At 43.4% G+C, this 13,757-nt stretch overlaps 1 protein-coding gene across 14 annotated transcripts in view; it reads left to right on the forward strand.

Moving 5' to 3' along the window:
- LDB1 (LIM domain binding 1) overlaps positions 1-13,757 on the forward strand; it is a 390,551-nt gene that overhangs the window by 249,297 nt on the left and 127,497 nt on the right. The gene's annotated exons all lie outside the window — the stretch shown is intronic.

Here is a 13,757-nt window from a genome sequence, read left to right on the forward strand (position 1 = left end):
GATGGCCCCCAGTGAGCGATGGATGTTACTAAGCTGTGCCTGGCCATTGCTAGCCAGTGCACAGAATATAAGCAGGACCACTCTAATTGTGCGGCAGTGGAGGGGCAGAATATGAGGTAGGGTTGAGTACATTATGTGGGAAGAAAAGGCAAATTATGTGGCACATTTTTCCAAGGTATTATACTTCATTATTTTGTCTTATTTAAGCTTGTTAACACTGTCTAAACATTAGTTGTACCAGTTAAACATCTAAATATAGGAATATGCTACAGAAAAGTGACCAATCTGCCTTTGCAAAGGACCTTCCACTGCTCAGCAACACGTATCGCTGTGCTTAAGTAACTTTTGAACCGTTTGAGCTAGATTTTTTTTTTTTTTCAAAATCTGCACATTATGCGGCAGATGATGAATTATGTGGCCAAATGCAGCAAATCTATGACTATGGGAAAATTCGCAGCAGCCACATAATTCCAGTGGCCCTGCATATAAGGCTGGAGAACTTTGGCCATATATTAGTCGAAGTGTGAGCTGTTTAGCAGTCACATTTTGGATATCTGCAGGATGTAGAGATGGGTGCCACGTGTAATTATTGGCTTAGGCAAGGCATGATAGGACCAAGGAGATGGTGGCCTGAACCCTGTAATGGAGTCCAAGCTGCATCTTGGTGTTTGTGTGGAGTAGAATGCACCTTGGTTTACTTGATTATTTGTGGCACCAGGGACAGACTGAAGTCCATCATCACTCCCAGGTTTTTTTCCCCATAGAGGCGGTTAGTATGTGTCCGATTCCACGACCAGCTAGATGGTGGTGAGGTTGTACTTTGCCCTGTTTTTCACAGGTGATGTGAGTTTGAGGCAAGGACGTGGAGTAAAGGTGCATCGCGTTTATGGTGATCTAGGGGTGTCCTGCAAAGTTCTTCTAGGTGAAGTTGAAGGTAATGCGAAGCCCAGTTGAGTTAATATATACACATTAAAGGGGAGAGGGGAGATTGTTCAACTTTAAGGGACACTGATGCAGGAAAGCATCTTAGTAGAAAGTTGACAATATTAACTAACCTGCAAAAGATGTTAAATCAGTGAAGGAGCGCACAATGCAATCAACGTGATTCTGCTGCTGTAACCGGTCCGGTGAAATGTAATGCAGCCATATGCTCAGTGCCTTCCTAACAGCAGGGTGAACCTGCATGAAGTTAGGTGTGTAGGACTGACCGCTCTCATCAGCCGTTTGTTTGGGCCCAGTGCTACCGGTGTAAATATGTGAATATTATCACAGTTTGCAGAAGAATAGTGTGGATTGAATTGAGTAAAATATGTAGATGACTGGTAACACTCTGGCCATGCACAAGGTGGCATCATATCCTCCCACCCTAACAATGCAGTGTCACGACAGTGGTCTCTTCAAGTCCTACATTACCTGAATCTTGTATAATTCAAGCAGATTGCCTTTTCATTGCCCCAGTTGCTCAGCTCAGTTTCCCTATAGTAAAGGCGCTGCTGGTTTACATGCATATTCAATCTGGAGCTATGAATATTGAAGGCGTTGGATGGCGCACACGTCTGTTCTATAGGTTTAATACAAGCTCAGCGGCTGTTACATGCTGTACCCGCTGTTCTCGTTTGGTAGTAAACATCTTTTTTTAAACTGGTGACAGATTCATTAAAATATTATTTTTTTTAATTAGCCCGGTTACATTTGTGTTCACAGTGCGCAAGGATATAGTTTGCTATGATGTACATTAAAACTAAAAAGGGTTTGTATTCATAGACCTACCCGGTAGGACGCACATGTACTGTTCTGCTAAAATTATATGCTGTGGGTATTTTTCCAAAATATAAAATGTTTATTGTAAACACATGGGCTTCACCATCTTGCTAATGCTGAATATATTGGTTTTGCCAATGTTTTTTTTAAAAAAAAACCTGAACGCAGCATTATGACGCTTCCATGCGTTTCCATCATGCCTTAATTGGTGGTGTTTTTTTTTTTTTTTGTTGCCAATTTTCAGCATTGGCAAGTCTAAAAAGTCTCCTTTCACAAAGTTCAAGTTGCTGGTTTTATGCGCTGCTTTTCATTTTAAGTCTGTTATCAAACATGCTGCTAGTGACTTTGTTTGCGAACTTGTGTGCTGTGATGCCAGGTTGGTTGGTTGGTTGGTCGGCTGATGTTTGGGTTGCCTTGCTGATTACCTTTTGAGGGAAATGGCCGCGAGAGCTGCCCTGGGATAAGAGTATCTCACACAATAACTATCTTAAACCTTCTTAGTTGGCAAAAGTTTTAACTGTGGCTTTGGCAATAAAATACACTAGTGTTGAGAATTTGGAACTGGTTGCTAAGTTTATTCTCATCTTCTATAGAGAAGGCGAAAGAAACGGACAAAACCCAACCAAGCTGGCAGGAAGAAAAGTACCATTATTCTGACATTTGATTAAAAAATGTCTCTTATGAAAAATCCCACTGAATAGGTATTGAAAGGTGAAAGCGCACATTGGTAACTTTTCGTGTACAGTTTTCAGCTTTGCAAATTACAGCCATTTTCCTTTAAAACTAATATCGTACTCCATTAAGGAGCATCTCGGAGTGAGCTTCCCCAAGACAAAATGATCGTTATCCTGGTTTCCTTTTGAGGTGTGGCTTGATAGCGCAGTTGTCTGTTACCTATTGTTACCTGTGCTGCAAAAAATACTTAGTGTGATCTGGCTCCATCAAAAGAAGTACCTGTCCTGCCTAGGAACCCCCCCCCTCATTTCCCCCCCCCCCCCCTGCCGCCGCCTCATGCGGTTTGCTGCTTAGCGTATCCTTCTAGCTCAACGGAGTACTTTCATTTCAATTCCTGATGGACTATATTGCGTATATAAATTACATTGCATCCTCATACATTATTTTTATCTCACAGATGCATTATATGCAGAAAACAATATTCTTATAATTTGCTCCACAGCAAGTGTTTTTGTTTTTCATTTAGTACTCCGAATGCAATCCAGATCTGTTCGCTGTACCGCTGCTTGTTTGCTTTGTTGATAGGCAGCTCAGGTGTAGAGTTTAGGACTCCCCTCCATAGTCCTGCAAGTTTGTACTTTGTCTGTTCAAGATCAGTTAATATTTTCATGGAAAGTAGACTTCTGGTTTCCGTCATCTTCTAAATGTTTTGGATGTAAATTTGGAAGGCAGTATTCCATTGCAGTAAAATGTTTCTCTTCATAGTAGTCCTAATTCTTTAAAAGTAATTTTGCTCAATACTGTTGTTTTTTTCTGAATTACTATCCCCAACAGCAGTGTTTTAATCGTTTAGATGTTGGAATTGCTTTTGCAGCGGATCACATAAGTCTTAATTTAGTTTTATCCTAAATAAGCATTTTTATCTCGTGTCATTGGTGGTGACGACCTCCAGCATGTAATTGGGGCCAGATGTAGCCTCACACTGGTCGCAGTTTGTGTCCAGTGTGTTTACAATCTGCATTGAATTTTTGCGACCCAACCTACTGAAAGGTCGTTTTGTAAAATTCTGAATCTGAGTGGGTCAGAATTCGACCTACCTAATTAATATTCATTAGGTAGGTCACAAATGGCAAATCACTCCAATTGGATACAGCCACAAAGGTCGTGACCTGCGAGGGTCCGTGGACCGCAGTTTCTTTGCTTGCATTTAAATAAACCTTTTTTGTTTTTTAACAGCCCGATAAGTGGGCTAACCTCAAGAAGGAGTGAGTGAGGAGATTGCTGCAGTAAGGATGCTCTAACTGGTAGTGGTGAGTGCGATTGGGGGAACTGGAGTGACCGGAGATGGCACATGTGCAGGAATCTGTAGCCAGTTGTGTTAGTTAGGATCAGGACCTATGACGTTGGCATGTTTGACCCTGCAGTAACAACTGTCAGTTTCATGTAAGAATCAGCAGGGCGAGTGAGGGCAGGTGGCTGGGTGTTGTACAACTCTCTCACCGTCCGCAACCACCCATAACCTCTCCCCCCCCCCCCCCCCAAAAAAAAAAGTTCGGGGGCGGCAACATATTTCATTTAAATTTTCAGGCCTTTATTAGAAGAATTCTGAATGGTAAGTAACTTTCTCCGCGTGCATATAATAACTGCTCTAGACAAAACCAATGAGCAATAAAGCAGTAGTATTGCTTTCCAAATATAAGTATTTAATCGAACTCACTCCAAAAAAAAAAAAAAGAATTCCCCATTTTACTTGGAAAATATGTAAACATTGCTTTATGACTGGCCGTAGTTGACAATTCTGCTCCTGGCCATTCGCATTACCAGTACGAGAGACGTTATATACAGCAAATGTTTTTTTTTACTTTTCCGAAAAGCCCGCTTGAAAGTTAATCTCCGTTTTAGGCCAGCTCTACTTTTTATCACCTAGCCATGTTAAACTCCTAAACATTGCATTGGCCATTTCATAACATCTGTATTTTGAGGTAAGTCTGCAGAACTGTGGCAATTTTTCCCCTCTCCTTCAGCCCGAAATAATCAAATAGTTTATTTTGTAGATTTACGCTCTGATTCGAGCATAAAAAAAATCAGGTCATAGGCCAGTTAATGTGGGTTTCATAGTATGGTGAGGTTGTTGCAACCATGGCCTCGAGTTTCAGACACTGAAGCAATGAATTTTCTTGCCCTGGATCTGTCATCTTTGGTTGCCTGGGTTTGTGTGGTTGGAAGCCCCAACTCAGCGCGTGCATAAACAGCCCTTGATTATGCAGGATATTTGAACCTGTCCTGCACCGTGATTAGCCGCAGCTATTTCTGATTTGGGAAGTCCGCAGGAAGTGGGTTTTAACGTATTTGGGTCACAATAGGCGCTGTTGAGTTAATGAGCAGACTGGAAACCTTTCCCCTTTTATCGCCAGATGTTTGTAGCTGATAAGATGATGAACTCTGTAAAATGATTACGATAATCGTTCTGCTATTGTTTTTCGAAGGCTCATTCTGTTTTTGTCAATGCTTTTTGTAATAACAAAAAAATAAACTTAAGCTGGTGATAGAGCTGAAAAGACGATGCACCCTCTTTTTTTTTTTTGTGTGCGTTTTAAAAACAAAAAAATGCTTTTTTTCTAAACAAGCAAACACTGTCCCGTGCAGCTGTTTAAGAGCGGTTTATGTCGTTTGACGTTTCAAAAGTGGGTAACATAGTTAACATGCTGCCCCAGAGCATGTTCTACATTTTTTTCCTGGGCACAATCTGTGCAATATAGCTATCCTGTCGAGGGCCTCCTTTATATCTGGTAGCCATGTTGTGTTCATGCTGCAAACCCGCTTTGAAGAATTGTGACGCTAGTGCATCCAGTGCATGAGCGGTCTTAGGTTCCCTGCTTACCTGGTCAAGGAACCATGCGTGCTTTTTACAGCCTCCACCCAGAGCCTTGTGTCCACCGTGCATCCCTCCACCTCCAGAGACCTGACTTTTGGCTAGCAAGAAAGCTTGGTCTCCAATGTTATCTTCAGTTTTAGCTCACTTGGGTCTGGGCATATCGCCGACCACGCATATTGTATAGTAGGTTACATTTGGCTACCTCAACTTGTGTTGCGGTGTCAGTTCCATGTGATCTTCCAGTGTGTCTCAAGCCAACTCATGTCGTTAAAATTGCGCTTCTCCTCATCTGGGCAGCAATTCGAAAACTGCGACTTGCAACGATGTAACCTTAAGGGAGTCCAATACGTTTGGTGTGGATAGTTGAACTGAGTTAACTTGAACCTTGTCTTATTGATAATTTCTTTTGGAAATGTTTAATCCTTTCCCATTCTACATCAGTGAGCTTTTGGTCCACATTTTTTCAGTTGGGGTGGGGGGGGGTGTGTCTGTGTCCGTCCGTCCGTCCCCTGCTGTGTACATCATGAGCTCGAATCCTCCTTTTCATCTTCTCTAAAAGAGCATTGAGCTTAGTACTGGTAGAGTTGAGCCAGATATAATAGACAAGTTACTCTCCTCCTTAAGTTTCTATAGTAAAGTGACACAGTTCAGCTTTTATGCTCCTTTCCCAGTGCTTGATGCTTCTCAAATGGTAGCAGGCCATGCCTCAGTGTGCAGGGCGGCTCGATCCCAGTAAGGCCTGAGTCTGTTCTTTCCCAGTGCAGATTTAGGCCCTGGTCGACAGTCTTCCCTCCCTTCCTTCCCTTCAGCATGATAGCCTTTGCGGTGTGAAGGGTGGCTCATCCCAATGTGGTTCGGTTCAGCTGTATGGGTCTGTTCAGTGTCTATGTTCCAATCCATGAGTGGATCGGCTCATTCCTCCCACGTTGTTTTCCCTTGTTCTGGGTGATTCTTTCCCTGTGTGACTTGGTTCTGTTGGCGTGCCCGGCAGTCCTTTCTGTGCCTGGGTGGGTTCTGACCTTCTGCTTTCAGCAATTCACAGATCCGCTGCCATCTTGCTACAGAATTCTTTCGACATCTTGCCACCAATTGGCAACTTTCAAAAATCTTAAAATGATATCACAGTCCCTTGGCACAAATTACTTGTTGATTAACGACTTTCAAAAATAGTTTTCACTATATATAGATCTTCAGAGTACAATAGTATCATATCAAAAGATTACTAGTGCTGTGAACTAGCAATTGCCTACATTCATATCTTGAAGGTGGTAAAAGTGATGCAGGGCAGTTGATCTGATCCGCAGGAGATGTTTTGCAGCCTGTGTATGAATTGCGTTTGTGCTTCTTGGCCTGTGTTCATGATATGAGTGCATGTTTTGTGTTTTGGCAATATTTTGGTGCAGGCTTCTCCAATGAGTATCCCCAGCTACCCGTAAGTAGTTCTCCTGCGAGCAGTTCAGTGAACTAAATTAGATGGTTTTGCTTGGCTGAATTAATATATGTATGCCAAAATTAAAATGCATGTATTTTGAGACGAAAATGTGTGCATTTTCAGAACTCATAATAATTTAATGTTTAGGGAAAAATAGTTGATGTTTGCAAAATATATTTAAAACTGCTATTTGAGTGATACAAATCAAACTGTGTTAGGAAGACTTATTACTGATATTTTTGAGCTAGGTGCTACCAGCAGTGCAGCTCTGGCTGTTCAAGTGTTACACATGTAGAGGCAGTCCACATTGACTAAGCATTCTTACATCATTGCTGGCAACCATGCCTGATGCGCTCAGGTGATCATTGCTTGTAATCTTGAATATGATGGCCATAATGTAATCTTGTCTTATGTGGTTGTACTACATCTTTAATAATAGTAGCTAGGGAGGATTTTTATTGACCATAAGTAGCTCTTATTTTGTTCGAGGCCCTGCTTTTGGAGTATGAGCTAGTGCTGGGTGTTGGCATGTGTTCTTCCTGGAGCCAACCTTGTAGATTATGATTATTCTCAGAAATATTGCTCTGACAAGAATACTTAAGTTATCTAGATTCACTAGTCTGGGCCTCCTCCTAGGTTTTTTTTTTTTGCTCACTGTGTCACCTCAGGCAGAGACCCCCATATGTAAGTCCACCTTGATGCTGCTCCAGTAGCAGCAGTTCATCTTGAACTGCTGGCCACATCCGGTCGCACTGAGAATCAAATTTTTAGGTCGAGCCTGCCAGATGGCACAGCTGTCTGGTTTAGATGGACATATTGTGCAGTTAGGAAGACCATACAGGGGCTTGGAGCCAGCCCATTGCTTACCATTCATTGGATTTCCTAATGTTGATTTGTCTGAGTATTTGTGTCCCAAGTTATCAATCTTCTATTGGTTTCTTTATTTAGCATCTCTTGGATTGGCTGGCTTCTATGCTTCCATTGCTTACTTTTCAAGCTCTACTTTTTAGGTCTCGCCTAGCGAATCCAGCGCAGCTGTTTCGCTTGGCGAGACTCTATTGTTGTGGCTTTTCCCAGCGAAAGGAGACAAACCATGTGCGCGCACGGACATCCGATGTGCACGCGCATGGTGTCTCCTCTGCTTCACAGGCTCCAACGGGCGCGCCCGCATGGCGTCTCGTCTCTGGCTCCCACCACACGCTCACAAGCACATCGCATGCTTTCCCTTTCCGTCCCCGTCTGCTCCACGGAGACGGCTTGTTCTTTTTTTGGATCCATTTCACAGGGAAGCAACTAAATGAAAGAGAGGTTGTGAACCGTTTCTTCAAGTCACGGTTTTCAGTAAGTGAGGAGCAAGACAGAAAGAGAGGGAATAATAGAAAGAGGTGGGAGGGCAGCTGCCAGCACAGGAAAGAAGAGGACATTGTCCGTGTCTTCGCTGGGCAGTAAGGCACGGATGTCCGTATCGTGCCTACTTTGCTTTACTAGTCATTACTACCTCTTGTTAGCAGACTCTTGCAGTTTAATAGCAATGTTAAAAGGCGTTTTCCAACTCTGGCAGCTTACTGGTGATACGAGAGTTTAGTGTACATTCTAGCGCCTGGAAGGACCAAAACCCTCGGTATAATTATTACTTTGTTGTGGGAATTCAGAATATTTACGAAACTAGCCCACCCGATTCCCGTATGTTTCTTAGCTGTTTTTTCACACAGACGTTTTCGATTCTTTGCGCAGATAAACCTCTCAACTTCAAGTCGTGGTATCTCCCCATGAGTGGCAATGTCCATGCAGACGGTATCTCTCATGAACAGTAACATCCGGATTACTGCACCACTCGCAGCCCTCAGCGGTGCTCATTTTGATGCCCTAAAATAATGAAAGGCTGACTGAGTTACAAAATTCAAGCCTTCAATCTTCAGGCCCCTGTTTACAATAGGAACCCTGACCACCCAGCTACCAAAACCAGCTCTACCTCTGCTGGACAACCCTATCTACTGGTTTTTGTGTATGTATGTCTGTAGGTATGTCTGTAGGTATGTCTGTACATATGTACGTCTGTATGTGTGTGTGTGTATGTCTGTATGTAGTATTTCTATAGCGCACATCGAACCAAAAGCCAATGAAAATGATGTAGGCCCTAACTCACATGAACTGAAGATGCATGTATGTTACATATGTTTTACGTGTTTGTTACATTCCACCACCGATTTGGCATTTTGCCTTGTGCGAGCAAACCAGTTCTTTGAAGGGGGGGGCTAAATATATGGAAACTAAGTTTCTGTTTGCAAGTGGGAGGATGTAATTTTCAAATATTGAGGCTTTTTAAAACTAGCATTTGCAATGCAATAGGTCTCGCATTTACGCAAGTTTAAGCTATTGGCACTGTAAATGACAATGCCTTTTATTTATGTTTAAAAAAAAAAAGGCATTTTCATTTACAATGCCAGTAGCTTAAACTTGCGTAAATGCGAGACCTATTGCATTGCAAATGCTTGTTTCTTTTTGGTTCAGCACTCCACAAGAGAGCAGGTGTTTTCCAGTCTCCCTTGTATAATTGCCTCCCCCCTGCACTCCGTATTGCTCTGTCACCCATGACCTTCTCCCCGCCACCCCTCCATGCTGCCTCACTATCATGTCATCTAGCCCTTTGCTTTCTCACCTGTGAGCATCTCCTCATCTCTGATTTGTGTTGCTTCCGCTTCTGTCCTCCTTCTCAGTCTATTGCTTCTCCTCCTCAGTACAGCCTCTGTGTTGCTTCCTTCCACCCCATGTTGCTCCCCTCCCACACCTGCGCCCTCCGTGTTTCCCCTCCTCCACTTCCATGGACAAGGGCTCGCCGTTCCTCAGTGTTTCAAAAGGAAATTGAGCTCAAACATACCAGCACTATCTCTGTCACTGACTACTGAAAAAGTACTATGGTTTTTTCTTCCCCACCCTGCTTCCAGTACTGTGTGTGCATTTGTCCAGCCACATCTTCTTTCACAGTTTGAGATGAAGTAGCCAACCACTCTGCTGCAAAGAAACTGGGACAGTTCGTATCCTATCACTGGTCACTTCTAACTAGCTGTTACAAGAGAACAGTACTATCATCCCAATCTACCTGCAATAAAAAAAGTAATCTAAAGAGTCTTCCACAAGGATAACACTCACCCATACATTGTATGGGATGGTGTGCTTCTCAAGTATGCACCTCCTTAGTCATTTGAAATACCCTCATAATGCAAAGGTCAAGGCCATAGGAAGTAGATGGCGGCTTGCAATATCATTACAAATGTAGTTGTGGGAATTAGGAGTCATAGTTTGCCCAATCCGTTCTTTCCCCATTGGATTCTGAGGTTTGTTTTTATGTTTATAAAAATGGCACTTACAGCCCCATAATTCAGAAATGACTAGATTCACTGTAGAGGCCAAAACCCGGAGAAACTGAGAGTAGTGAGTCCAACCTTAAAGGCATTTACCACAACCCCGTTCCAATGTGGCTGTCGAGTAAGAGGCACTGTGCAATAATAGAGCCCCTTCCCTCCTTCAACAGTTTGCAGGCTTAGGGTTTTGGTGGTGTTTTAGGCGAAAGACGAGAGTGGCCACAGGCAGTCACCTGGCCTTTTTAAAGGTTTGCATAGTATCACGAGAATGGGGGCTGCCTGACCAGAGGCAACAAGACTGCTCCTACTGCAGTTTTCGATGCTGTTGCTGCACACCGGGAAGGCAAACACAGCAGCACGAACAGTAGTGGGCTTGGTGAAACATCCAGAACTACACGGCCAGAGCCATGTGTTCCGAAAGCCTTCAAGTGTAACCACGCTTGTCCAAACAACGCATTTGCATAAACCGCGCATATGCGCGGTTAAGGCAAATGTGCTCTAGTGTTCGGGATGGGCGGGGACTAGGACCAGAAGCGTGGGAACGGGAAGGGGACACAGACCTGTGAGGCTTTGGGTCGCTTTCGGGGGTCATGTTTTTAGGGCTTGAGTCGGACGGCGCTATGGGGGTTCGGTGGCAAGTTGTTTAGGGCTCAGGGTGGTGGTCAGGGTACTTTTGAGAAGGGGTCAAGTTTTAGGGTTCGGGTTGGGGGTCACTATTGGGGGTGCAGTGGCAAGTCTTTGGGGCTGGGGGAGGGTGTTGGGGTAGCTTTAAGGCAGGGTTTGAGGGAGTGTTTAAGAAATGGGGCGTATCTAGGGCTTCGGGCGGGTAGGGGATTTGTAATTTAAGGCTTAGGTCGGAGGGCAGGTAGGGGGTTTGTAATTTAGGGCGGGAGTCAGTGTAGTGGTGAACCTAACAGTGCATACACCCTTGCCATTCATGCCTTTACCATGAAATTGCGTAAGGGAATGCGTGTTTTAAGTCGCATTTGTGGTCCGGGCTGGGTGGTAGAGGCACATGTCGTTGAGCCTTGCGTGCCTCTATTTTACAACCATGGGGCTGTGACAAGACCGTTTGCTTGCAATAAACTATTACAAGCAAGTAGTGCTTTCTTTTTCTTATTGAAGGCACTGTATTGCATCACAAAGCACCTGTAATAATAAAATCAAAGTACACCAGTTAATAGAAAGATGAGTCTTCTAAAGAGAGACTGCCCAACGAATCGAAGCCTAAAGAATTCAACGTAGAATACAAAGGTAACTAACATTAAATCTATAACGTGAACATCTGTCCTTATACATATGTTAAGCACGGACATCTTAACATCGATAACCTACCCATATCTGCAGGTAAACCCGGTCTCATTTGAAGCTCTGTGCTGCCTCGTGCACCCAATCCCGGTGTCTGCTTCTCCCCGCTCACACTGTCCTCTACCCCCTGCTGTGAGTCACTTCTGCACCATATATACCACCTATGGAGTAAGTAGTAGACAGAAAGCAATCTGAAGGAAAGGCGGTCAGTTCGTATAAAGATTGTTACACACGAGGTGAGTGTCTATGTAGGTGACAAGTGTTGAACTCGCTGACAATTCAGCTTCAAGCTATTCTAGCTCAAAGGACCCTGCAACGAGGATTAAACTTCCTTAGTTACTTCAACAGACCTTATGGTTCCTCAGACCATATACAGAGCAACTTTCCAAATCCTAGAATGCCACGACGTTGCACACCTGCCCCACTCGCATTCAGGACTAACCTTAAGGTAGGTATGTATGTAATAACTATACTTCAAGACCATGGCTTTCATGTGAGGTGTTAAAAGAACCCAACTAACAAGCTGTGGGAATAAACCACCTCTGAGCATGACTCAGCTAAGAGTTGCAAAGACTCTTAGACTTTGCTTCAGTTGTTAGTGGCATGAAGTAAACTAGTGAGTAGGTACAGGTAAGATTAAACACATCACATCACAAACATTAGCATATTACTTACAGCTTCACAGAATTCTGAGCAAGTGTCACTGTTCTTCACCCCCTCTCTTGCCCATATAGTAGCACGTGCCACGGTGCGTTCAAAGTAAAATCATCAAACATCCCTTTTAAGCGTTGGCTGCAGGCACCGTTGTTTGCGGTTTGTTGGTAGGCCTACAGTTTCCAACATACACCATGTACGTAAGTGTGGGCTTCGAGTGAGCCCTTTGCTCAAGATTGGATGCTCTTCTCACAGTTATATGCTTGGTTTGATGGCTTTCCTCCCTATTCTCGTTTGTTCTGCCCAGAAATATTGCCCCCCTCTTCTTTCGTCTTTATGAATATTTCAGTCATTTAAGGTCGAGACCTAGTGGCTTTACTAGCGCTTGTTCAAATTTAGCGTTTCAACATGAACACTTTCTTGATCACAAAAGAGTATTTAAAATAGAGAAAATTACAAATGTGGAAATATTTTGAATATTTTTTGAAATCCCAGATCTATCTCTCATCTATCTCTGATAGGTATTGTACAGGGTGGATGCGGATTCTGAATTCTTGATATTTTGAGAGGATTACTGCAAACCAGTGACAGTCGAAGTTTTTTTGCCCTCCTAGAAAATTCTGTGAGTTCCTACAGGAGCACTTCCAGCGGATTTCCCTGTGCAGTGTTGCACGCTGTGTACAATTGTGAATGTGAAAATGCCCTTTTCACTGCAAAAGGAAAATGACCTGCTAGGAGAAACCCCATGTCCTATACCCCACCGATTTGATGTGAAGGGTGTTCCGTTCCCATTCGCTGCACGGAAAGGGACTTAATCCTATCTCGGAAATGTATAAGTAAAATTACTCACAAACTTTAAAGGCGCTCCCTCCCCAGAAACCCATTGCTCACACTTTGGAGTAGTTCTACTTACACACAAACTTTGTTAGTAAGTGCACATGGAAATTGTTTTGTAAACTGGACTAAGAGAGGAGGAGAGAACAGGTGGGGGAAAGAACCACACTGGGGGCTCAGGTGGTTGTAGTTGGATATGGGTTCGGGAGGAAGTATACACGGAAAGAAAAAGCAAGAAATGCAGTAGAAGAGAAAGCGCAGGGAAGAGCTAAAGAACGCTGAGAGGTCACCACAGTTCAGCGATCAAACGGTTAACAAATCATCTACACCAATTAAACCAGCATTTGCAATGCAATCGGTCTCGCCTTTGGGACCTTGTATGTATTTAGCTATGCAGCACATTAGCATGGGTGCTGAAACATCTACTGTTCTTTAACATGGAGGGAAAGTAAGCACCAAACTGTGTGACACGCCAGGTATGGGGGAACACACAAAGAGAAATATTACCATTCAGCGGGAAATTGTAGTCCAAAGCTCCTGTTTTTAATAATATATACCGGAGCCTTCAGTGGTCATATCACTGAAAATACAAGATTTGAGAAAACATTGTCTACGGGTGCTCGTGGAAGACAATTTCTATGGACTGGAATCTAGAGAATGCTAAAGCAATTCGGATAATTTACTGACCTCTGCTGGTCGTTTTCTATCAAGACAGTTAAATAGAGGCAATTGCCAGAAAAATAAAAAGAGAAAGTCACTCAGCAGAAAGCAATTCTGGTATGTTACTGACCTCTGCAGGTTGTTGTCTATCAAGACAGTTAAATAGAGGCAGTGGAACAGAAAACAAAGTCCCTAA

The sequence above is a fragment of the Triturus cristatus genome, chromosome 1_2, assembly GCF_964204655.1.
Source record: "Triturus cristatus chromosome 1_2, aTriCri1.1, whole genome shotgun sequence".
NCBI lineage: Eukaryota > Metazoa > Chordata > Amphibia > Caudata > Salamandridae > Triturus > Triturus cristatus.